This window comes from Phyllobates terribilis, unplaced genomic scaffold, assembly GCF_046119375.1.
Source record: "Phyllobates terribilis strain yellow unplaced genomic scaffold, ASM4611937v1 Scaffold_94__1_contigs__length_6153435, whole genome shotgun sequence".
In the NCBI taxonomy this organism is placed as follows: Eukaryota; Metazoa; Chordata; class Amphibia; order Anura; family Dendrobatidae; genus Phyllobates; species Phyllobates terribilis.
Genome location: NW_027362854.1, coordinates 196,299 through 220,137, shown reverse-complemented (window position 1 = coordinate 220,137; position 23,839 = coordinate 196,299). Strand labels below are relative to the sequence as shown.

General features: G+C 46.6%; 14 non-coding genes and 3 pseudogenes across 14 annotated transcripts; all 17 read right to left on the bottom strand.

Moving 5' to 3' along the window:
- Window positions 1-3,463: 3,463 nt before the first annotated feature.
- On the bottom strand, window positions 3,464-3,654 carry LOC141198133 (U2 spliceosomal RNA). The gene has a single exon (XR_012270094.1). It is a non-coding gene; the product is annotated as a U2 spliceosomal RNA (small nuclear RNA).
- A 1,115-nt stretch (window positions 3,655-4,769) lies between these two features.
- Window positions 4,770-4,953, bottom strand: LOC141197989 (U2 spliceosomal RNA). The gene has a single exon (XR_012269987.1). It is a non-coding gene; the product is annotated as a U2 spliceosomal RNA (small nuclear RNA).
- A 796-nt stretch (window positions 4,954-5,749) lies between these two features.
- LOC141198017 (U2 spliceosomal RNA) lies at window positions 5,750-5,841 on the bottom strand (annotated as a pseudogene).
- Window positions 5,842-6,956: 1,115 nt separating this feature from the next.
- LOC141197966 (U2 spliceosomal RNA) lies at window positions 6,957-7,141 on the bottom strand. Its single transcript, XR_012269968.1, has one exon. It is a non-coding gene; the product is annotated as a U2 spliceosomal RNA (small nuclear RNA).
- Window positions 7,142-7,937: 796 nt separating this feature from the next.
- LOC141198016 (U2 spliceosomal RNA) lies at window positions 7,938-8,029 on the bottom strand (annotated as a pseudogene).
- Window positions 8,030-9,144: 1,115 nt separating this feature from the next.
- Window positions 9,145-9,335, bottom strand: LOC141198119 (U2 spliceosomal RNA). Its single transcript, XR_012270082.1, has one exon. It is a non-coding gene; the product is annotated as a U2 spliceosomal RNA (small nuclear RNA).
- Window positions 9,336-10,450: 1,115 nt separating this feature from the next.
- LOC141198426 (U2 spliceosomal RNA) lies at window positions 10,451-10,641 on the bottom strand. Its single transcript, XR_012270377.1, has one exon. It is a non-coding gene; the product is annotated as a U2 spliceosomal RNA (small nuclear RNA).
- A 1,115-nt stretch (window positions 10,642-11,756) lies between these two features.
- On the bottom strand, window positions 11,757-11,947 carry LOC141198051 (U2 spliceosomal RNA). The gene has a single exon (XR_012270016.1). It is a non-coding gene; the product is annotated as a U2 spliceosomal RNA (small nuclear RNA).
- A 1,115-nt stretch (window positions 11,948-13,062) lies between these two features.
- LOC141198108 (U2 spliceosomal RNA) lies at window positions 13,063-13,253 on the bottom strand. Its single transcript, XR_012270071.1, has one exon. It is a non-coding gene; the product is annotated as a U2 spliceosomal RNA (small nuclear RNA).
- Window positions 13,254-14,371: 1,118 nt separating this feature from the next.
- Window positions 14,372-14,562, bottom strand: LOC141198096 (U2 spliceosomal RNA). Its single transcript, XR_012270060.1, has one exon. It is a non-coding gene; the product is annotated as a U2 spliceosomal RNA (small nuclear RNA).
- A 1,115-nt stretch (window positions 14,563-15,677) lies between these two features.
- Window positions 15,678-15,868, bottom strand: LOC141198085 (U2 spliceosomal RNA). The gene has a single exon (XR_012270049.1). It is a non-coding gene; the product is annotated as a U2 spliceosomal RNA (small nuclear RNA).
- A 1,115-nt stretch (window positions 15,869-16,983) lies between these two features.
- On the bottom strand, window positions 16,984-17,174 carry LOC141198473 (U2 spliceosomal RNA). The gene has a single exon (XR_012270422.1). It is a non-coding gene; the product is annotated as a U2 spliceosomal RNA (small nuclear RNA).
- Window positions 17,175-18,283: 1,109 nt separating this feature from the next.
- On the bottom strand, window positions 18,284-18,474 carry LOC141198434 (U2 spliceosomal RNA). Its single transcript, XR_012270385.1, has one exon. It is a non-coding gene; the product is annotated as a U2 spliceosomal RNA (small nuclear RNA).
- Window positions 18,475-19,583: 1,109 nt separating this feature from the next.
- LOC141198448 (U2 spliceosomal RNA) lies at window positions 19,584-19,774 on the bottom strand. The gene has a single exon (XR_012270398.1). It is a non-coding gene; the product is annotated as a U2 spliceosomal RNA (small nuclear RNA).
- A 1,109-nt stretch (window positions 19,775-20,883) lies between these two features.
- On the bottom strand, window positions 20,884-21,067 carry LOC141197880 (U2 spliceosomal RNA). Its single transcript, XR_012269906.1, has one exon. It is a non-coding gene; the product is annotated as a U2 spliceosomal RNA (small nuclear RNA).
- A 784-nt stretch (window positions 21,068-21,851) lies between these two features.
- Window positions 21,852-21,943, bottom strand: LOC141198015 (U2 spliceosomal RNA; annotated as a pseudogene).
- A 1,109-nt stretch (window positions 21,944-23,052) lies between these two features.
- Window positions 23,053-23,243, bottom strand: LOC141198073 (U2 spliceosomal RNA). Its single transcript, XR_012270038.1, has one exon. It is a non-coding gene; the product is annotated as a U2 spliceosomal RNA (small nuclear RNA).
- Window positions 23,244-23,839: the final 596 nt, after the last annotated feature.

Below are 23,839 nucleotides of genomic sequence, written 5' to 3'. Positions count from 1 at the left end.
CAGGGTCAGTAGGGTAGGACTTTCTCCAAGCATCTAATAATTTGAGGTCCGTTGTCAAATGTTTTAACAGACTGGATGTTTTGTCTGTTCTTCCATTAGTATCACCTCCACTCCTCCCCTCCCCCAACATGACACAGTTAAAATCCCCTCCCACTATCACAGGGGACGGACCTGATAAAAACAAAGGGATGACATTAAAAAGGGAAGCACGCTCATTTTTCTCTGGGGATGCATAAACATTAATAAGACGACAGGTAAAACCATTTAAAATAACATGAGTTGATAAGGCACGACCTGGAACTATTTCAGTGATGGATAAAACATTAACATTTTGACATTTGAATAAAATCCCAACCCCGGCAGCTTTATTTTTCATTGGACCCTGACCAAATAGAGGGTCCTGCTGACCAGTCCATTTTTAAGTTGGGGTATGACAAATCGTGATCAATACCGCATTCTTGCAGGAAAAAAATGTCAAAGTTCAGAGACAGTAACCAAGCAAACAAAGCAGCCCGTCTAACAGGGCTCTTTAGGCTTCTCACATTTAGTGAGGCAACACGGATTTCTGCCATGTTAGGTGTTTTTTATTGATTCATTATACTCTGAATCTGAATCAATAATTTGTGACAGAGAAGGTGAAGGAAATCCTCAATTAAGTTAGTCCCCTCTGGGCTGAGAATTTTTGCAGCACTAGATAGAAAGACTTTACGGGACATCTGAGGCAGGTTATGCTCCTCCTGTGCCTCTTCACGACTTCTCTTACCACTGGCGCTGAGATCCATCCGATCCTCCGAATCCACCCGATCCTCACCAGGCACTGCAGCAGGTGGAATACCCGCAGACCCTCCAGGAGCACCAAGGGACATCATCTCCGGAGCAGGATGACCATCAGGACCAGCAACAGGTTCACCAACCACTGCACGACCTCTATCATCCAGGCAGGCAACAGGACATCCATCAGGAATGGTTCCAGGACATCCATCTGGACTGGCATCAGGACATCCATCTGGACTGGCATCAGGACATCCATCTGGACTGGCATCAGGGCATCCATCTGGGTTGGCATCAGGACATCCATCTGGATTGGCATCAGGGCATCCATCTGGATTGGCATCAGGGCATCCATCTGGATTGGCATCAGGGCATCCGTCTGGACTGGCATCAGGGCAGACATCTGGTCCAACATCTGTGCTGGCATCAGCAGGGGTATCTGGATGGACATCTGGATTGGTACCAACAGCTCCAGATTTTCGCCTCTTTTTTGGTTCCCTCTCATTTCCGCTCTGAGAAGGTGCCATCTCCCCACCAGGTGAAACCTGGACCCCTGCAGGAGTAGGCAAAGGCGTGACCTCGGCTACAGAGGCCGGGTTTTTCCGCAAAGGTACCGACTGAGCATCGACTGAGTCAGACTGTTTTTGACCTTTAGTAATGTCCACAAAGCTTTTTCTGGGGTCACCCGGGCTGACCCTGCTGGCATCAGCAGGAACTCCTGCGGAACTAGCCGCAGGCGCCCGAGAGCCACCACGAGACCTTGTCCGCATCGGACAATTACTGAACAGGTGAGTAGACATTCCGCACCCACTGCAGGTCTTACTGTTCTTACAGTCCTTTGAGGCATGACCCCATTGTCCACAATTGTGGCACTGACTCATCCGCTCGTTCTTACAATCGCTCTGTATGTGACCAAGGTCACCACACCTACGACACCTGAATGGTTGTCCATCATAGAAGAGGTAGCCATGGTCTCTTCCCAGCACCACTGTGGAGGGGGGTGCATAAGGCCTTCTACACCCCCAGGGTCAAGTCTGAAGCGTACCATAAAGCGTCGTTTCCCATTCCAGAAACCGCTCCGACCTTTGACGTTCCCCTTAACGCATTCGTAAAAGTGCTGGCAGGCAACCTTGGTCGAGAACGTGAGAATATATGTACTCTGCCCCTTCTCCTGCAGGCAGTAAACATCATGATCTTTCACGTTCAACAGATCTCTCAAAATCTGTACATAGAACTCACGGGGGTTGTCATATCCGACATGGTTTGCTGGAACCTCGATACGCACCGAGTTCTTGATCTGGCCGGAGCCAGTGGAAAATTGAAATGAACAAGGCATCTCACCAAAGTGGCAAAGGCTTACCGTCACTACGGGCTCGGCCTTTCGCCTGGGGATCGCAACTTGTTGCCCGGGGACTAAGCCAGCTCCCTAATAGCAGCAGGGGGGTGAAGTCCCACCAAAAGGTGAGACGATCCCCCCAGGCCAAGGAGCCGGGTACCCCGGGCACCTCTCAGCCAAGACCAAGGCAGCAACCGTTAGATCACTGCACCTGATCTCAGCCAAAAGGCCGAGAAGCGATAACCAGAATTGGTTTCAAACTACGGAGCCACCCAAGGATCCTGAAAAGTCCATTTGTGGAGATGAGCTCCTGGACTCCCGTTAAGAAGACATGTTGTCAACCTCTAGATCCCTTACATGCCTGCACTTTTCGGCTTGCTGCTGCTGCAATCCACGCGTTTTAGATCTGCATAACTCCACCTCTTTAAACACAGCACCTTCACCCCCTGCTGTTCCCACCCGCCTCAACACTGTTGGAAGGGAGGAGAACCAATTAAGGCGGGGGGTGGGGTGGAACGAGCAGCTGTCTACCCTTAGCAGGAGGGCTCCTGATTACATACCTCTCCTGCTGCTGCTGCTGCTGGCTGTCCAGCAGCAGACTGAAGGTGGCTGCTGCTGTGCACAGGTATATAAAGGCTCAGAGCCTATTATGACACGCGCAGCCAGCGTTCCATTGCCACATTCCATCTACTGCAGGCAGGATACCTGGCTGGCTGAATGTCGCTGAGAAGCTCACAGAGACCGCCATAAGCAACAGTTTAACAGAATGCCACAGACTAATCAACCAAACTTTTTGGGTTGGGTTCTCTTTTATAGTCTGCAGGCATTAAATGAAAGAAGTCAGTGTTCCAGCAGAAGGAGACAACGTTTCAGAAAAGGCATTGTAGCAAACCAAAAAAGAAATTTTAAGCGCAGCAGAGTAACCAGCGCACATACCTGTTAGCTCAGGTGAGTTTAAAAGGCTGCTGTTGATAACAAGGGCATTTGCTAAATAGATGGTGTGTGTGCAACAATATACTGAAAGGTCAATTATATTGTGCAGCTTATCTCACCACCTGTAGTTATTTAGGTGAAAGCTCCAAAATGCTTGCCTAATATGTCTGTTTATCCAAAAGGAAGTAAAAAGGGAGAGCTAGAAAGATAGCATTGCATCACATTACATGGCAATGCAATGCACAGTTCCTGAAGTTGAACCAAAATGAGCTTGTAATCTGGCTTCTGCAACTTTGAACATGAAAAATCCAATGAGGAGAAGAAAAGCAAAGCCAAAGAGTCCATCCCAAAATCCGACAAACAAGCAAAATGAACAAAAAACATTGAATTCAATTCTTTCTGATTTTAGAAACTGCATTAAAGAAGGGGTGCACCGGTCCTGGAGATACTGCAATACCAGGTCAATGCGTGGAGTGGACAGAGCAAGCTCTTTTTCCATCTCCCTGTTCTAAAAATCCATTTAATATATGGTCCCCAGATAGGGGACGTATCAGATATTAAACTGATAAGAACAGATACTACACTTGATCTTAGCCAAAAGGCCGAGAAGCGATAACCAGAATTGGTTTCAAACTACGGAGCCACCCAAGGATCCTGAAAAGTCCATTTGTGGAGATGAGCTCCTGGACTCCCGTTAAGAAGACATGTTGTCAACCTCTAGATCCCTTACATGCCTGCACTTTTCGGCTTGCTGCTGCTGCAATCCACGCGTTTTAGATCTGCATAACTCCACCTCTTTAAACACAGCACCTTCACCCCCTGCTGTTCCCACCCGCCTCAACACCGTTGGAAGGGAGGAGAACCAATTAAGGCGGGGGGTGGGGTGGAACGAGCAGCTGTCTACCCTTAGCAGGAGGGCTCCTGATTACATACCTCTCCTGCTGCTGCTGCTGCTGGCTGTCCAGCAGCAGACTGAAGGTGGCTGCTGCTGTGCACAGGTATATAAAGGCTCAGAGCCTATTATGACACGCGCAGCCAGCGTTCCATTGCCACATTCCATCTACTGCAGGCAGGATACCTGGCTGGCTGAATGTCGCTGAGAAGCTCACAGAGACCGCCATAAGCAACAGTTTAACAGAATGCCACAGACTAATCAACCAAACTTTTTGGGTTGGGTTCTCTTTTATAGTCTGCAGGCATTAAATGAAAGAAGTCAGTGTTCCAGCAGAAGGAGACAACGTTTCAGAAAAGGCATTGTAGCAAACCAAAAAAGAAATTTTAAGCGCAGCAGAGTAACCAGCGCACATACCTGTTAGCTCAGGTGAGTTTAAAAGGCTGCTGTTGATAACAAGGGCATTTGCTAAATAGATGGTGTGTGTGCAACAATATACTGAAAGGTCAATTATATTGTGCAGCTTATCTCACCACCTGTAGTTATTTAGGTGAAAGCTCCAAAATGCTTGCCTAATATGTCTGTTTATCCAAAAGGAAGTAAAAAGGGAGAGCTAGAAAGATAGCATTGCATCACATTACATGGCAATGCAATGCACAGTTGCTGAAGTTGAACCAAAATGAGCTTGTAATCTGGCTTCTGCAACTTTGAACATGAAAAATCCAATGAGGAGAAGAAAAGCAAAGCCAAAGAGTCCATCCCAAAATCCGACAAACAAGCAAAATGAACAAAAAACATTGAATTCAATTCTTTCTGATTTTAGAAACTGCATTAAAGAAGGGGTGCACCGGTCCTGGAGATACTGCAATACCAGGTCAATGCGTGGAGTGGACAGAGCAAGCTCTTTTTCCATCTCCCTGTTCTAAAAATCCATTTAATATATGGTCCCCAGATAGGGGACGTATCAGATATTAAACTGATAAGAGCAGATTTTTTTTTTTTTTTTTTTCGAAAGCCCGAATTCGTGTACAAAACCCGAGTGCGCTTAAAAAAAGTGACAAGTGCCACAAAAAAAGTGCACTAGGATGCTGGTCTTCTTGAAACCCTCTCCAAAAGGAGAAGGGTCCGACAAACCATTCCCCGTCCCTCCGAGCCAGAAGGCCACAGCGAGGAACAGGGACAAATAGCCACCTCCAGCCAAAGCCAGAGGCGACCCAATCTTACCCCCAGCACCTGCCCGAGTTCTCACCCGAGCAAGGCACTGGAGCCAAAGACTGTGCTCCCCTCCCGGAAGAGGGGAGCCAACAACGCTCTCCTCCCGAAAGAGGAGAGCCAGGGGGGTTCAGGGGGGAGCGGAACCTGATGGCCACACACTCCCCCCCTAGACCTGCCAAGAGAGGAACCCGTAAGGGAACCGCATCCCGACAAAATCCTAGTAAGGACGTGGACACACGTGAAAAAGTGGACACACAGTGACAAAAAAATTAAATAAATAGTGAAGGTTTCACAGTATAATACTGCCCGGACCTTCGACCGGGAATTGAAAAATTCCCCATCCTAAGGCCAGAAGGCCCGGAATAAGGGTGTGTGTGAAGAAAGAAATATTGAAGTGCTAGTGCAAATGTGCCATAAACTCAAGTGGGGTTCCCAATCCCAGTGAGTTAAGGCACCCCAGGGTCACCACTCCTGGGGCACTTCACACTTCGGGCTTTCGATCTTCCCCGGCCCAATGGCGTCGATCCTGGGAGGCCATGCTTTCCACCAGATGACTATATTAGCCACCTGGCGTACTAACAAGCGCCTAAACCCCAGTGTGCATAATGTATCAATCTACTAGGGCGGCCAACATCCAAAACCGCCTTTTCGAAAGATACTACACTTGATCTTAGCCAAAAGGCCGAGAAGCGATAACCAGAATTGGTTTCAAACTACGGAGCCACCCAAGGATCCTGAAAAGTCCATTTGTGGAGATGAGCTCCTGGACTCCCGTTAAGAAGACATGTTGTCAACCTCTAGATCCCTTACATGCCTGCACTTTTCGGCTTGCTGCTGCTGCAATCCACGCGTTTTAGATCTGCATAACTCCACCTCTTTAAACACAGCACCTTCACCCCCTGCTGTTCCCACCCGCCTCAACACTGTTGGAAGGGAGGAGAACCAATTAAGGCGGGGGGTGGGGTGGAACGAGCAGCTGTCTACCCTTAGCAGGAGGGCTCCTGATTACATACCTCTCCTGCTGCTGCTGCTGCTGGCTGTCCAGCAGCAGACTGAAGGTGGCTGCTGCTGTGCACAGGTATATAAAGGCTCAGAGCCTATTATGACACGCGCAGCCAGCGTTCCATTGCCACATTCCATCTACTGCAGGCAGGATACCTGGCTGGCTGAATGTCGCTGAGAAGCTCACAGAGACCGCCATAAGCAACAGTTTAACAGAATGCCACAGACTAATCAACCAAACTTTTTGGGTTGGGTTCTCTTTTATAGTCTGCAGGCATTAAATGAAAGAAGTCAGTGTTCCAGCAGAAGGAGACAACGTTTCAGAAAAGGCATTGTAGCAAACCAAAAAAGAAATTTTAAGCGCAGCAGAGTAACCAGCGCACATACCTGTTAGCTCAGGTGAGTTTAAAAGGCTGCTGTTGATAACAAGGGCATTTGCTAAATAGATGGTGTGTGTGCAACAATATACTGAAAGCTCAATTATATTGTGCAGCTTATCTCACCACCTGTAGTTATTTAGGTGAAAGCTCCAAAATGCTTGCCTAATATGTCTGTTTATCCAAAAGGAAGTAAAAAGGGAGAGCTAGAAAGATAGCATTGCATCACATTACATGGCAATGCAATGCACAGTTCCTGAAGTTGAACCAAAATGAGCTTGTAATCTGGCTTCTGCAACTTTGAACATGAAAAATCCAATGAGGAGAAGAAAAGCAAAGCCAAAGAGTCCATCCCAAAATCCGACAAACAAGCAAAATGAACAAAAAACATTGAATTCAATTCTTTCTGATTTTAGAAACTGCATTAAAGAAGGGGTGCACCGGTCCTGGAGATACTGCAATACCAGGTCAATGCGTGGAGTGGACAGAGCAAGCTCTTTTTCCATCTCCCTGTTCTAAAAATCCATTTAATATATGGTCCCCAGATAGGGGACGTATCAGATATTAAACTGATAAGAACAGATTTTTTTTTTTTTTTTTTTTCGAAAGCCCGAATTCGTGTACAAAACCCGAGTGCGCTTAAAAAAAGTGACAAGTGCCACAAAAAAAGTGCACTAGGATGCTGGTCTTCTTGAAACCCTCTCCAAAAGGAGAAGGGTCCGACAAACCATTCCCCGTCCCTCCGAGCCAGAAGGCCACAGCGAGGAACAGGGACAAATAGCCACCTCCAGCCAAAGCCAGAGGCGACCCAATCTTACCCCCAGCACCTGCCCGAGTTCTCACCCGAGCAAGGCACTGGAGCCAAAGACTGTGCTCCCCTCCCGGAAGAGGGGAGCCAACAACGCTCTCCTCCCGAAAGAGGAGAGCCAGGGGGGTTCAGGGGGGAGCGGAACCTGATGGCCACACACTCCCCCCCTAGACCTGCCAAGAGAGGAACCCGTAAGGGAACCGCATCCCGACAAAATCCTAGTAAGGACGTGGACACACGTGAAAAAGTGGACACACAGTGACAAAAAAATTAAATAAATAGTGAAGGTTTCACAGTATAATACTGCCCGGACCTTCGACCGGGAATTGAAAAATTCCCCATCCTAAGGCCAGAAGGCCCGGAATAAGGGTGTGTGTGAAGAAAGAAATATTGAAGTGCTAGTGCAAATGTGCCATAAACTCAAGTGGGGTTCCCAATCCCAGTGAGTTAAGGCACCCCAGGGTCACCACTCCTGGGGCACTTCACACTTCGGGCTTTCGATCTTCCCCGGCCCAATGGCGTCGATCCTGGGAGGCCATGCTTTCCACCAGATGACTATATTAGCCACCTGGCGTACTAACAAGCGCCTAAACCCCAGTGTGCATAATGTATCAATCTACTAGGGCGGCCAACATCCAAAACCGCCTTTTCGAAAGATACTACACTTGATCTTAGCCAAAAGGCCGAGAAGCGATAACCAGAATTGGTTTCAAACTACGGAGCCACCCAAGGATCCTGAAAAGTCCATTTGTGGAGATGAGCTCCTGGACTCCCGTTAAGAAGACATGTTGTCAACCTCTAGATCCCTTACATGCCTGCACTTTTCGGCTTGCTGCTGCTGCAATCCACGCGTTTTAGATCTGCATAACTCCACCTCTTTAAACACAGCACCTTCACCCCCTGCTGTTCCCACCCGCCTCAACACCGTTGGAAGGGAGGAGAACCAATTAAGGCGGGGGGTGGGGTGGAACGAGCAGCTGTCTACCCTTAGCAGGAGGGCTCCTGATTACATACCTCTCCTGCTGCTGCTGCTGCTGGCTGTCCAGCAGCAGACTGAAGGTGGCTGCTGCTGTGCACAGGTATATAAAGGCTCAGAGCCTATTATGACACGCGCAGCCAGCGTTCCATTGCCACATTCCATCTACTGCAGGCAGGATACCTGGCTGGCTGAATGTCGCTGAGAAGCTCACAGAGACCGCCATAAGCAACAGTTTAACAGAATGCCACAGACTAATCAACCAAACTTTTTGGGTTGGGTTCTCTTTTATAGTCTGCAGGCATTAAATGAAAGAAGTCAGTGTTCCAGCAGAAGGAGACAACGTTTCAGAAAAGGCATTGTAGCAAACCAAAAAAGAAATTTTAAGCGCAGCAGAGTAACCAGCGCACATACCTGTTAGCTCAGGTGAGTTTAAAAGGCTGCTGTTGATAACAAGGGCATTTGCTAAATACATGGTGTGTGTGCAACAATATACTGAAAGGTCAATTATATTGTGCAGCTTATCTCACCACCTGTAGTTATTTAGGTGAAAGCTCCAAAATGCTTGCCTAATATGTCTGTTTATCCAAAAGGAAGTAAAAAGGGAGAGCTAGAAAGATAGCATTGCATCACATTACATGGCAATGCAATGCACAGTTGCTGAAGTTGAACCAAAATGAGCTTGTAATCTGGCTTCTGCAACTTTGAACATGAAAAATCCAATGAGGAGAAGAAAAGCAAAGCCAAAGAGTCCATCCCAAAATCCGACAAACAAGCAAAATGAACAAAAAACATTGAATTCAATTCTTTCTGATTTTAGAAACTGCATTAAAGAAGGGGTGCACCGGTCCTGGAGATACTGCAATACCAGGTCAATGCGTGGAGTGGACAGAGCAAGCTCTTTTTCCATCTCCCTGTTCTAAAAATCCATTTAATATATGGTCCCCAGATAGGGGACGTATCAGATATTAAACTGATAAGAACAGATACTACACTTGATCTTAGCCAAAAGGCCGAGAAGCGATAACCAGAATTGGTTTCAAACTACGGAGCCACCCAAGGATCCTGAAAAGTCCATTTGTGGAGATGAGCTCCTGGACTCCCGTTAAGAAGACATGTTGTCAACCTCTAGATCCCTTACATGCCTGCACTTTTCGGCTTGCTGCTGCTGCAATCCACGCGTTTTAGATCTGCATAACTCCACCTCTTTAAACACAGCACCTTCACCCCCTGCTGTTCCCACCCGCCTCAACACCGTTGGAAGGGAGGAGAACCAATTAAGGCGGGGGGTGGGGTGGAACGAGCAGCTGTCTACCCTTAGCAGGAGGGCTCCTGATTACATACCTCTCCTGCTGCTGCTGCTGCTGGCTGTCCAGCAGCAGACTGAAGGTGGCTGCTGCTGTGCACAGGTATATAAAGGCTCAGAGCCTATTATGACACGCGCAGCCAGCGTTCCATTGCCACATTCCATCTACTGCAGGCAGGATACCTGGCTGGCTGAATGTCGCTGAGAAGCTCACAGAGACCGCCATAAGCAACAGTTTAACAGAATGCCACAGACTAATCAACCAAACTTTTTGGGTTGGGTTCTCTTTTATAGTCTGCAGGCATTAAATGAAAGAAGTCAGTGTTCCAGCAGAAGGAGACAACGTTTCAGAAAAGGCATTGTAGCAAACCAAAAAAGAAATTTTAAGCGCAGCAGAGTAACCAGCGCACATACCTGTTAGCTCAGGTGAGTTTAAAAGGCTGCTGTTGATAACAAGGGCATTTGCTAAATAGATGGTGTGTGTGCAACAATATACTGAAAGGTCAATTATATTGTGCAGCTTATCTCACCACCTGTAGTTATTTAGGTGAAAGCTCCAAAATGCTTGCCTAATATGTCTGTTTATCCAAAAGGAAGTAAAAAGGGAGAGCTAGAAAGATAGCATTGCATCACATTACATGGCAATGCAATGCACAGTTGCTGAAGTTGAACCAAAATGAGCTTGTAATCTGGCTTCTGCAACTTTGAACATGAAAAATCCAATGAGGAGAAGAAAAGCAAAGCCAAAGAGTCCATCCCAAAATCCGACAAACAAGCAAAATGAACAAAAAACATTGAATTCAATTCTTTCTGATTTTAGAAACTGCATTAAAGAAGGGGTGCACCGGTCCTGGAAATACTGCAATACCAGGTCAATGCGTGGAGTGGACAGAGCAAGCTCTTTTTCCATCTCCCTGTTCTAAAAATCCATTTAATATATGGTCCCCAGATAGGGGACGTATCAGATATTAAACTGATAAGAACAGATACTACACTTGATCTTAGCCAAAAGGCCGAGAAGCGATAACCAGAATTGGTTTCAAACTACGGAGCCACCCAAGGATCCTGAAAAGTCCATTTGTGGAGATGAGCTCCTGGACTCCCGTTAAGAAGACATGTTGTCAACCTCTAGATCCCTTACATGCCTGCACTTTTCGGCTTGCTGCTGCTGCAATCCACGCGTTTTAGATCTGCATAACTCCACCTCTTTAAACACAGCACCTTCACCCCCTGCTGTTCCCACCCGCCTCAACACCGTTGGAAGGGAGGAGAACCAATTAAGGCGGGGGGTGGGGTGGAACGAGCAGCTGTCTACCCTTAGCAGGAGGGCTCCTGATTACATACCTCTCCTGCTGCTGCTGCTGCTGGCTGTCCAGCAACAGACTGAAGGTGGCTGCTGCTGTGCACAGGTATATAAAGGCTCAGAGCCTATTATGACACGCGCAGCCAGCGTTCCATTGCCACATTCCATCTACTGCAGGCAGGATACCTGGCTGGCTGAATGTCGCTGAGAAGCTCACAGAGACCGCCATAAGCAACAGTTTAACAGAATGCCACAGACTAATCAACCAAACTTTTTGGGTTGGGTTCTCTTTTATAGTCTGCAGGCATTAAATGAAAGAAGTCAGTGTTCCAGCAGAAGGAGACAACGTTTCAGAAAAGGCATTGTAGCAAACCAAAAAAGAAATTTTAAGCGCAGCAGAGTAACCAGCGCACATACCTGTTAGCTCAGGTGAGTTTAAAAGGCTGCTGTTGATAACAAGGGCATTTGCTAAATAGATGGTGTGTGTGCAACAATATACTGAAAGGTCAATTATATTGTGCAGCTTATCTCACCACCTGTAGTTATTTAGGTGAAAGCTCCAAAATGCTTGCCTAATATGTCTGTTTATCCAAAAGGAAGTAAAAAGGGAGAGCTAGAAAGATAGCATTGCATCACATTACATGGCAATGCAATGCACAGTTGCTGAAGTTGAACCAAAATGAGCTTGTAATCTGGCTTCTGCAACTTTGAACATGAAAAATCCAATGAGGAGAAGAAAAGCAAAGCCAAAGAGTCCATCCCAAAATCCGACAAACAAGCAAAATGAACAAAAAACATTGAATTCAATTCTTTCTGATTTTAGAAACTGCATTAAAGAAGGGGTGCACCGGTCCTGGAGATACTGCAATTCCAGGTCAATGCGTGGAGTGGACAGAGCAAGCTCTTTTACCATCTCCCTGTTCTAAAAATCCATTTAATATATGGTCCCCAGATAGGGGACGTATCAGATATTAAACTGATAAGAACAGATACTACACTTGATCTTAGCCAAAAGGCCGAGAAGCGATAACCAGAATTGGTTTCAAACTACGGAGCCACCCAAGGATCCTGAAAAGTCCATTTGTGGAGATGAGCTCCTGGACTCCCGTTAAGAAGACATGTTGTCAACCTCTAGATCCCTTACATGCCTGCACTTTTCGGCTTGCTGCTGCTGCAATCCACGCGTTTTAGATCTGCATAACTCCACCTCTTTAAACACAGCACCTTCACCCCCTGCTGTTCCCACCCGCCTCAACACCGTTGGAAGGGAGGAGAACCAATTAAGGCGGGGGGTGGGGTGGAACGAGCAGCTGTCTACCCTTAGCAGGAGGGCTCCTGATTACATACCTCTCCTGCTGCTGCTGCTGCTGGCTGTCCAGCAGCAGACTGAAGGTGGCTGCTGCTGTGCACAGGTATATAAAGGCTCAGAGCCTATTATGACACGCGCAGCCAGCGTTCCATTGCCACATTCCATCTACTGCAGGCAGGATACCTGGCTGGCTGAATGTCGCTGAGAAGCTCACAGAGACCGCCATAAGCAACAGTTTAACAGAATGCCACAGACTAATCAACCAAACTTTTTGGGTTGGGTTCTCTTTTATAGTCTGCAGGCATTAAATGAAAGAAGTCAGTGTTCCAGCAGAAGGAGACAACGTTTCAGAAAAGGCATTGTAGCAAACCAAAAAAGAAATTTTAAGCGCAGCAGAGTAACCAGCGCACATACCTGTTAGCTCAGGTGAGTTTAAAAGGCTGCTGTTGATAACAAGGGCATTTGCTAAATAGATGGTGTGTGTGCAACAATATACTGAAAGGTCAATTATATTGTGCAGCTTATCTCACCACCTGTAGTTATTTAGGTGAAAGCTCCAAAATGCTTGCCTAATATGTCTGTTTATCCAAAAGGAAGTAAAAAGGGAGAGCTAGAAAGATAGCATTGCATCACATTACATGGCAATGCAATGCACAGTTGCTGAAGTTGAACCAAAATGAGCTTGTAATCTGGCTTCTGCAACTTTGAACATGAAAAATCCAATGAGGAGAAGAAAAGCAAAGCCAAAGAGTCCATCCCAAAATCCGACAAACAAGCAAAATGAACAAAAAACATTGAATTCAATTCTTTCTGATTTTAGAAACTGCATTAAAGAAGGGGTGCACCGGTCCTGGAGATACTGCAATACCAGGTCAATGCGTGGAGTGGACAGAGCAAGCTCTTTTTCCATCTCCCTGTTCTAAAAATCCATTTAATATATGGTCCCCAGATAGGGGACGTATCAGATATTAAACTGATAAGAACAGATACTACACTTGATCTTAGCCAAAAGGCCGAGAAGCGATAACCAGAATTGGTTTCAAACTACGGAGCCACCCAAGGATCCTGAAAAGTCCATTTGTGGAGATGAGCTCCTGGACTCCCGTTAAGAAGACATGTTGTCAACCTCTAGATCCCTTACATGCCTGCACTTTTCGGCTTGCTGCTGCTGCAATCCACGCGTTTTAGATCTGCATAACTCCACCTCTTTAAACACAGCACCTTCACCCCCTGCTGTTCCCACCCGCCTCAACACCGTTGGAAGGGAGGAGAACCAATTAAGGCGGGGGGTGGGGTGGAACGAGCAGCTGTCTACCCTTAGCAGGAGGGCTCCTGATTACATACCTCTCCTGCTGCTGCTGCTGCTGCTGGCTGTCCAGCAGCAGACTGAAGGTGGCTGCTGCTGTGCACAGGTATATAAAGGCTCAGAGCCTATTATGACACGCGCAGCCAGCGTTCCATTGCCACATTCCATCTACTGCAGGCAGGATACCTGGCTGGCTGAATGTCGCTGAGAAGCTCACAGAGACCGCCATAAGCAACAGTTTAACAGAATGCCACAGACTAATCAACCAAACTTTTTGGGTTGGGTTCTCTTTTATAGTCTGCAGGCATTAAATGAAAGAAGTCAGTGTTCCAGCAGAAGGAGACAACGTTTCAGAAAAGGCATTGTAGCAAACCAAAAAAGAAATTTTAAGCGCAGCAGAGTAACTAGCGCACATACCTGTTAGCTCAGGTGAGTTTAAAAGGCTGCTGTTGATAACAAGGGCATTTGCTAAATAGATGGTGTGTGTGCAACAATATACTGAAAGGTCAATTATATTGTGCAGCTTATCTCACCACCTGTAGTTATTTAGGTGAAAGCTCCAAAATGCTTGCCTAATATGTCTGTTTATCCAAAAGGAAGTAAAAAGGGAGAGCTAGAAAGATAGCATTGCATCACATTACATGGCAATGCAATGCACAGTTGCTGAAGTTGAACCAAAATGAGCTTGTAATCTGGCTTCTGCAACTTTGAACATGAAAAATCCAATGAGGAGAAGAAAAGCAAAGCCAAAGAGTCCATCCCAAAATCCGACAAACAAGCAAAATGAACAAAAAACATTGAATTCAATTCTTTCTGATTTTAGAAACTGCATTAAAGAAGGGGTGCACCGGTCCTGGAGATACTGCAATACCAGGTCAATGCGTGGAGTGGACAGAGCAAGCTCTTTTTCCATCTCCCTGTTCTAAAAATCCATTTAATATATGGTCCCCAGATAGGGGACGTATCAGATATTAAACTGATAAGAACAGATACTACACTTGATCTTAGCCAAAAGGCCGAGAAGCGATAACCAGAATTGGTTTCAAACTACGGAGCCACCCAAGGATCCTGAAAAGTCCATTTGTGGAGATGAGCTCCTGGACTCCCGTTAAGAAGACATGTTGTCAACCTCTAGATCACTTACATGCCTGCACTTTTCGGCTTGCTGCTGCTGCAATCCACGCGTTTTAGATCTGCATAACTCCACCTCTTTAAACACAGCACCTTCACCCCCTGCTGTTCCCACCCGCCTCAACACCGTTGGAAGGGAGGAGAACCAATTAAGGCGGGGGGTGGGGTGGAACGAGCAGCTGTCTACCCTTAGCAGGAGGGCTCCTGATTACATACCTCTCCTGCTGCTGCTGCTGCTGGCTGTCCAGCAGCAGACTGAAGGTGGCTGCTGCTGTGCACAGGTATATAAAGGCTCAGAGCCTATTATGACACGCGCAGCCAGCGTTCCATTGCCACATTCCATCTACTGCAGGCAGGATACCTGGCTGGCTGAATGTCGCTGAGAAGCTCACAGAGACCGCCATAAGCAACAGTTTAACAGAATGCCACAGACTAATCAACCAAACTTTTTGGGTTGGGTTCTCTTTTATAGTCTGCAGGCATTAAATGAAAGAAGTCAGTGTTCCAGCAGAAGGAGACAACGTTTCAGAAAAGGCATTGTAGCAAACCAAAAAAGAAATTTTAAGCGCAGCAGAGTAACCAGCGCACATACCTGTTAGCTCAGGTGAGTTTAAAAGGCTGCTGTTGATAACAAGGGCATTTGCTAAATAGATGGTGTGTGTGCAACAATATACTGAAAGGTCAATTATATTGTGCAGCTTATCTCACCACCTGTAGTTATTTAGGTGAAAGCTCCAAAATGCTTGCCTAATATGTCTGTTTATCCAAAAGGAAGTAAAAAGGGAGAGCTAAAGAGATAGCATTGCATCATATTACATGGCAATGCAATGCACAGTTGCTGAAGTTGAACCAAAATGAGCTTGTAATCTGGCTTCTGCAACTTTGAACATGAAAAATCCAATGAGGAGAAGAAAAGCAAAGCCAAAGAGTCCATCCCAAAATCCGACAAACAAGCAAAATGAACAAAAAACATTGAATTCAATTCTTTCTGATTTTAGAAACTGCATTAAAGAAGGGGTGCACCGGTCCTGGAGATACTGCAATACCAGGTCAATGCGTGGAGTGGACAGAGCAAGCTCTTTTTCCATCTCCCTGTTCTAAAAATCCATTTAATATATGGTCCCCAGATAGGGGACGTATCAGATATTAAACTGATAAGAACAGATACTACACTTGATCTTAGCCAAAAGGCCGAGAAGCGATAACCAGAATTGGTTTCAAACTACGGAGCCACCCAAGGATCCTGAAAAGTCCATTTGTGGAGATGAGCTCCTGGACTCCCGTTAAGAAGACATGTTGTCAACCTCTAGATCCCTTACATGCCTGCACTTTTCGGCTTGCTGCTGCTGCAATCCACGCGTTTTAGATCTGCATAACTCCACCTCTTTAAACACAGCACCTTCACCCCCTGCTGTTCCCACCCGCCTCAACACCGTTGGAAGGGAGGAGAACCAATTAAGGCGGGGAGTGGGGTGGAACGAGCAGCTGTCTACCCTTAGCAGGAGGGCTCCTGATTACATACCTCTCCTGCTGCTGCTGCTGCTGGCTGTCCAGCAGCAGACTGAAGGTGGCTGCTGCTGTGCACAGGTATATAAAGGCTCAGAGCCTATTATGACACGCGCAGCCAGCGTTCCATTGCCACATTCCATCTACTGCAGGCAGGATACCTGGCTGGCTGAATGTCGCTGAGAAGCTCACAGAGACCGCCATAAGCAACAATTTAACAGAATGCCACAGACTAATCAACCAAACTTTTTGGGTTGGGTTCTCTTTTATAGTCTGCAGGCATTAAATGAAAGAAGTCAGTGTTCCAGCAGAAGGAGACAACGTTTCAGAAAAGGCATTGTAGCAAACCAAAAAAGAAATTTTAAGCGCAGCAGAGTAACCAGCGCACATACCTGTTAGCTCAGGTGAGTTTAAAAGGCTGCTGTTGATAACAAGGGCATTTGCTAAATAGATGGTGTGTGTGCAACAATATACTGAAAGGTCAATTATATTGTGCAGCTTATCTCACCACCTGTAGTTATTTAGGTGAAAGCTCCAAAATGCTTGCCTAATATGTCTGTTTATCCAAAAGGAAGTAAAAAGGGAGAGCTAAAGAGATAGCATTGCATCATATTACATGGCAATGCAATGCACAGTTGCTGAAGTTGAACCAAAATGAGCTTGTAATCTGGCTTCTGCAACTTTGAACATGAAAAATCCAATGAGGAGAAGAAAAGCAAAGCCAAAGAGTCCATCCCAAAATCCGACAAACAAGCAAAATGAACAAAAAACATTGAATTCAATACTTTCTGATTTTAGAAACTGCATTAAAGAAGGGGTGCACCGGTCCTGGAGATACTGCAATACCAGGTCAATGCGTGGAGTGGACAGAGCAAGCTCTTTTTCCATCTCCCTGTTCTAAAAATCCATTTAATATATAGTCCCCAGATAGGGGACGTATCAGATATTAAACTGATAAGAACAGATACTACACTTGATCTTAGCCAAAAGGCCGAGAAGCGATAACCAGAATTGGTTTCGAACTACGGAGCCACCCAAGGATCCTGAAGAGTCCATTTGTGGAGATGAGCTCCTGGACTCCCGTTAAGAAGACATGTTGTCAACCTCTAGATCCCTTACATGCCTGCACTTTTCGGCTTGCTGCTGCTGCAATCCACGCGTTTTAGATCTGCATAACTCCACCTCTTTAAACACAGCACCCTCACCCCTTGCTGTTCCCACCCACCTCAACACCGTTGGAAGGGAGGAGAACCAATTAAGGCGGGGGGTGGGGTGGAACGAGCAGCTGTCTACCCTTAGCAGGAGGGCTGCTGATTACTTACCTCTCCTGCTGCTGCTGGCTGTCCAGCAGCAGACTGAAGGTGGCTGCTGCTGTGCGCAGGTATATAAAGGCTCAGAGCCTATTATGACACGCGCAGCCAGCGTTCCATTGCCACATTCCATCTACTGCAGGCAGGATACCTGGCTGGCTGAATGTCGCTGAGAAGCTCACAGAGACCGCCATAAGCAACAGTTTAACAGAATGCCACAGACTAATCAACCAAACTTTTTGGGTTGGGTTCTCTTTTATAGTCTGCAGGCATTAATTGAAAGAAGTCAGTGTTCCAGCAGAGGGAGACAACGTTTCAGAAAAGGCATTGTAGCAAACCAAAAAAGAAATTTTAAGCGCAGCAGAGTAACCAGCGCACATACCTGTTAGCTCAGGTGAGTTTAAAAGGCTGCTGTTGATAACAAGGGCATTTGCTAAATAGATGGTGTGTGTGCAACAATATACTGAAAGGTCAATTATATTGTGCAGCTTATCTCACCACCTGTAGTTATTTAGGTGAAAGCTCCAAAATGCTTGCCTAATATGTCTGTTTATCCAAAAGGAAGTAAAGAGGGAGAGCTAGAAAGATAGCATTGCGTTACATTACATGGCAATGCAATGCACAGTTGCTGAAGTTGAACCAAAATGAGCTTGTCATCTGGCTTCTGCAACTTTGAACATGAAAAATCCAATGAGGAGAAGAAAAGCAAAGCCAAAGAGTCCATCCCAAAATCCGACAAACAAGCAAAATGAACAAAAAACATTGAATTCAATACTTTCTGATTTTAGAAACTGCATTAAAGAAGGGGTGCACCGGTCCTGGAGATACTGCAATACCAGGTCAATGCATGGAGTGGACAGAGCAAGCTCTTTTTCCATCTCCCTGTTCTAAAAATCCATTTAATATATGGTCCCCAGATAGGGGACGTATCAGATATTAAACTGATAAGAACAGATACTACACTTGATCTTAGCCAAAAGGCCGAGAAGCGATAACCAGAATTGGTTTCGAACTACGGAGCCACCCAAGGATCCTGAAGAGTCCATTTGTGGAGATGAGCTCCTGGACTCCCGTTAAGAAGACATGTTGTCAACCTCTAGATCCCTTACATGCCTGCACTTTTCGGCTTGCTGCTGCTGCAATCCACGCGTTTTAGATCTGCATAACTCCACCTCTTTAAACACAGCACCCTCACCCCCTGCTGTTCCCACCCGCCTCAACACCGTTGGAAGGGAGGAGAACCAATTAAGGCGGGGGGTGGGGTGGAATGAGCAGCTGTCTACCCTTAGCAGGAGGGCTGCTGATTACTTACCTCTCCTGCTGCTGCTGGCTGTCCAGCAGCAGACTGAAGGTGGCTGCTGCTGTGCGCAGGTATATAAAGGCTCAGAGCCTATTATGACACGCGCAGCCAGCGTTCCATTGCCACATTCCATCTACTGCAGGCAGGATACCTGGCTGGCTGAATGTCGCTGAGAAGCTCACAGAGACCGCCATAAGCAACAGTTTAACAGAATGCCACAGACTAATCAACCAAACTTTTTGGGTTGGGTTCTCTTTTATAGTCTGCAGGCATTAATTGAAAGAAGTCAGTGTTCCAGCAGAGGGAGACAACGTTTCAGAAAAGGCATTGTAGCAAACCAAAAAAGAAATTTTAAGCGCAGCAGAGTAACCAGCGCACATACCTGTTAGCTCAGGTGAGTTTAAAAGGCTGCTGTTGATAACAAGGGCATTTGCTAAATAGATGGTGTGTGTGCAACAATATACTGAAAGGTCAATTATATTGTGCAGCTTATCTCACCACCTGTAGTTATTTAGGTGAAAGCTCCAAAATGCTTGCCTAATATGTCTGTTTATCCAAAAGGAAGTAAAGAGGGAGAGCTAGAAAGATAGCATTGCGTTACATTACATGGCAATGCAATGCACAGTTGCTGAAGTTGAACCAAAATGAGCTTGTCATCTGGCTTCTGCAACTTTGAACATGAAAAATCCAATGAGGAGAAGAAAAGCAAAGCCAAAGAGTCCATCCCAAAATCCGACAAACAAGCAAAATGAACAAAAAACATTGAACTCAATACTTTCTGATTTTAGAAACTGCATTAAAGAAGGGGTGCACCGGTCCTGGAGATACTGCAATACCAGGTCAGTGCGTGGAGTGGACAGAGCAAGCTCTTTTTCCATCTCCCTGTTCTAAAAATCCATTTAATATATGGTCCCCAGATAGGGGACGTATCAGATATTAAACTGATAAGAACAGATACTACACTTGATCTTAGCCAAAAGGCAGAGAAGCGATAACCAGAATTGGTTTCGAACTACGGAGCCACCCAAGGATCCTGAAGAGTCCATTTGTGGAGATGAGCTCCTGGACTCCCGTTAAGAAGACATGTTGTCAACCTCTAGATCCCTTACATGCCTGCACTTTTCGGCTTGCTGCTGCTGCAATCCACGCGTTTTAGATCTGCATAACTCCACCTCTTTAAACACAGCACCCTCACCCCCTGCTGTTCCCACCCGCCTCAACACCGTTGGAAGGGAGGAGAACCAATTAAGGCGGGGAGTGGGGTGGAACGAGCAGCTGTCTACCCTTAGCAGGAGGGCTGCTGATTACTTACCTCTCCTGCTGCTGCTGGCTGTCCAGCAGCAGACTGAAGGTGGCTGCTGCTGTGCGCAGGTATATAAAGGCTCAGAGCCTATTATGACACGCGCAGCCAGCGTTCCATTGCCACATTCCATCTACTGCAGGCAGGATACCTGGCTGGCTGAATGTCGCTGAGAAGCTCACAGAGACCGCCATAAGCAACAGTTTAACAGAATGCCACAGACTAATCAACCAAACTTTTTGGGTTGGGTTCTCTTTTATAGTCTGCAGGCATTAATTGAAAGAAGTCAGTGTTCCAGCAGAGGGAGACAACGTTTCAGAAAAGGCATTGTAGCAAACCAAAAAAGAAATTTTAAGCGCAGCAGAGTAACCAGCGCACATACCTGTTAGCTCAGGTGAGTTTAAAAGGCTGCTGTTGATAACAAGGGCATTTGCTAAATAGATGGTGTGTGTGCAACAATATACTGAAAGGTCAATTATATTGTGCAGCTTATCTCACCACCTGTAGTTATTTAGGTGAAAGCTCCAAAATGCTTGCCTAATATGTCTGTTTATCCAAAAGGAAGTAAAGAGGGAGAGCTAGAAAGATAGCATTGCGTTACATTACATGGCAATGCAATGCACAGTTGCTGAAGTTGAACCAAAATGAGCTTGTCATCTGGCTTCTGCAACTTTGAACATGAAAAATCCAATGAGGAGAAGAAAAGCAAAGCCAAAGAGTCCATCCCAAAATCCGACAAACAAGCAAAATGAACAAAAAACATTGAATTCAATACTTTCTGATTTTAGAAACTGCATTAAAGAAGGGGTGCACCGGTCCTGGAGATACTGCAATACCAGGTCAATGCGTGGAGTGGACAGAGCAAGCTCTTTTTCCATCTCCCTGTTCTAAAAATCCATTTAATATATGGTCCCCAGATAGGGGACGTATCAGATATTAAACTGATAAGAACAGATTTTTTTCTTTTATCGAAAGCCCGAATTCGTGTACAAAACCCGAGTGCGCTTAAAAAAGTGACAAGTGCCACAAAAAAAGTGCACTAGGATGCTGATCTTCTTGAAACCCTCTCCAAAAGGAGAAGGGTCCCCCAAACCATTCCCCGTCCCTCCGAGCCAGAAGGCCACAGCGAGGAACAGGGACAAATAGCCACCTCCAGCCGGAGCCAGAGGCGACCCAATCTTACCCCCAATACCTGCCCGAGTTCTCACCCGAGCAAGGCACTGGGAGCCAAAGACTGTGCTCCCCTCCCGGAAGAGGGGAGCCAACAATGCTCTTCTCCCGAAAGAGGAGAGCCAGGGGGGTTCAGGGGGGAGCGGAACCTGATGGCCACACACTCCCCCCCTAGACCTGCCAAGAGAGGAACCCGTAAGGGAACCGCATCCCGACAAAATCCTAGTAAGGACGTGGACACACGTGAAAAAGTGGACACACAGTGACAAAAAAAATTAAATAAATAGTGAAGGTTTCACAGTATAATACTGCCCGGACCTTCGACCGGGAATTGAAAAATTCCCCATCCTAAGGCCAGAAGGCCCGGAATAAGGGTGTGTGTGAAGAAAGAAATATTGAAGTGCTAGTGCAAATGTGCCATAAACTCAAGTGGGGTTCCCAATCCCAGTGAGTTAAGGCACCCCAGGGTCACCACTCCTGGGGCACTTCACACTTCGATCTTCCCCGGCCCAATGGCGTCGATCCTGGGGGGCCATGCTTTCCACCAGAAGACTATATTAGCCAACTGGCGTACTAACAAGCGCCTAAGCCCCAGTGTGCATAATGTATCAATCTACTAGGGCGGCCAACATCCAAAACCGCCTTTTCGAAAGATACTACACTTGATCTTAGCCAAAAGGCCGAGAAGCGATAACCAGAATTGGTTTCGAACTACGGAGCCACCCAAGGATCCTGAAGAGTCCATTTGTGGAGATGAGCTCCTGGACTCCCGTTAAGAAGACATGTTGTCAACCTCTAGATCCCTTACATGCCTGCACTTTTCGGCTTGCTGCTGCTGCAATCCACGCGTTTTAGATCTGCATAACTCCACCTCTTTAAACACAGCACCCTCACCCCCTGCTGTTCCCACCCGCCTCAACACCGTTGGAAGGGAGGAGAACCAATAAAGGCGGGGGGTGGGGTGGAACGAACAGCTGTCTACCCTTAGCAGGAGGGCTGCTGATTACTTACCTCTCCTGCTGCTGCTGGCTGTCCAGCAGCAGACTGAAGGTGGCTGCTGCTGTGCGCAGGTATATAAAGGCTCAGAGCCTATTATGACACGCGCAGCCAGCGTTCCATTGCCACATTCCATCTACTGCAGGCAGGATACCTGGCTGGCTGAATGTCGCTGAGAAGCTCACAGAGACCGCCATAAGCAACAGTTTAACAGAATGCCACAGACTAATCAACCAAACTTTTTGGGTTGGGTTCTCTTTTATAGTCTGCAGGCATTAATTGAAAGAAGTCAGTGTTCCAGCAGAGGGAGACAACGTTTCAGAAAAGGCATTGTAGCAAACCAAAAAAGAAATTTTAAGCGCAGCAGAGTAACCAGCGCACATACCTGTTAGCTCAGGTGAGTTTAAAAGGCTGCTGTTGATAACAAGGGCATTTGCTAAATAGATGGTGTGTGTGCAACAATATACTGAAAGGTCAATTATATTGTGCAGCTTATCTCACCACCTGTAGTTATTTAGGTGAAAGCTCCAAAATGCTTGCCTAATATGTCTGTTTATCCAAAAGGAAGTAAAGAGGGAGAGCTAGAAAGATAGCATTGCGTTACATTACATGGCAATGCAATGCACAGTTGCTGAAGTTGAACCAAAATGAGCTTGTCATCTGGCTTCTGCAACTTTGAACATGAAAAATCCAATGAGGAGAAGAAAAGCAAAGCCAAAGAGTCCATCCCAAAATCCGACAAACAAGCAAAATGAACAAAAAACATTGAATTCAATACTTTCTGATTTTAGAAACTGCATTAAAGAAGGGGTGCACCGGTCCTGGAGATACTGCAATACCAGGTCAATGCGTGGAGTGGACAGAGCAAGCTCTTTTTCCATCTCCCTGTTCTAAAAATCCATTTAATATATGGTCCCCAGATAGGGGACGTATCAGATATTAAACTGATAAGAACAGATACTACACTTGATCTTAGCCAAAAGGCCGAGAAGCGATAACCAGAATTGGTTTCGAACTACGGAGCCACCCAAGGATCCTGAAGAGTCCATTTGTGGAGATGAGCTCCTGGACTCCCGTTAAGAAGACATGTTGTCAACCTCTAGATCCCTTACATGCCTGCACTTTTCGGCTTGCTGCTGCTGCAATCCACGCGTTTTAGATCTGCATAACTCCACCTCTTTAAACACAGCACCCTCACCCCCTGCTGTTCCCACCCGCCTCAACACCGTTGGAAGGGAGGAGAACCAATTAAGGCGGGGGGTGGGGTGGAACGAGCAGCTGTCTACCCTTAGCAGGAGGGCTGCTGATTACTTACCTCTCCTGCTGCTGCTGGCTGTCCAGCAGCAGACTGAAGGTGGCTGCTGCTGTGCGCAGGTATATAAAGGCTCAGAGCCTATTATGACACGCGCAGCCAGCGTTCCATTGCCACATTCCATCTACTGCAGGCAGGATACCTGGCTGGCTGAATGTCGCTGAGAAGCTCACAGAGACCGCCATAAGCAAGAGAGAAGCAGAAGAGGGGGGCTCCGAGGGGGCTCCTACCGGCCGGGCCCCATACTGGAGTCAGGGCAGTCATGCCCTGATGGCGGCCC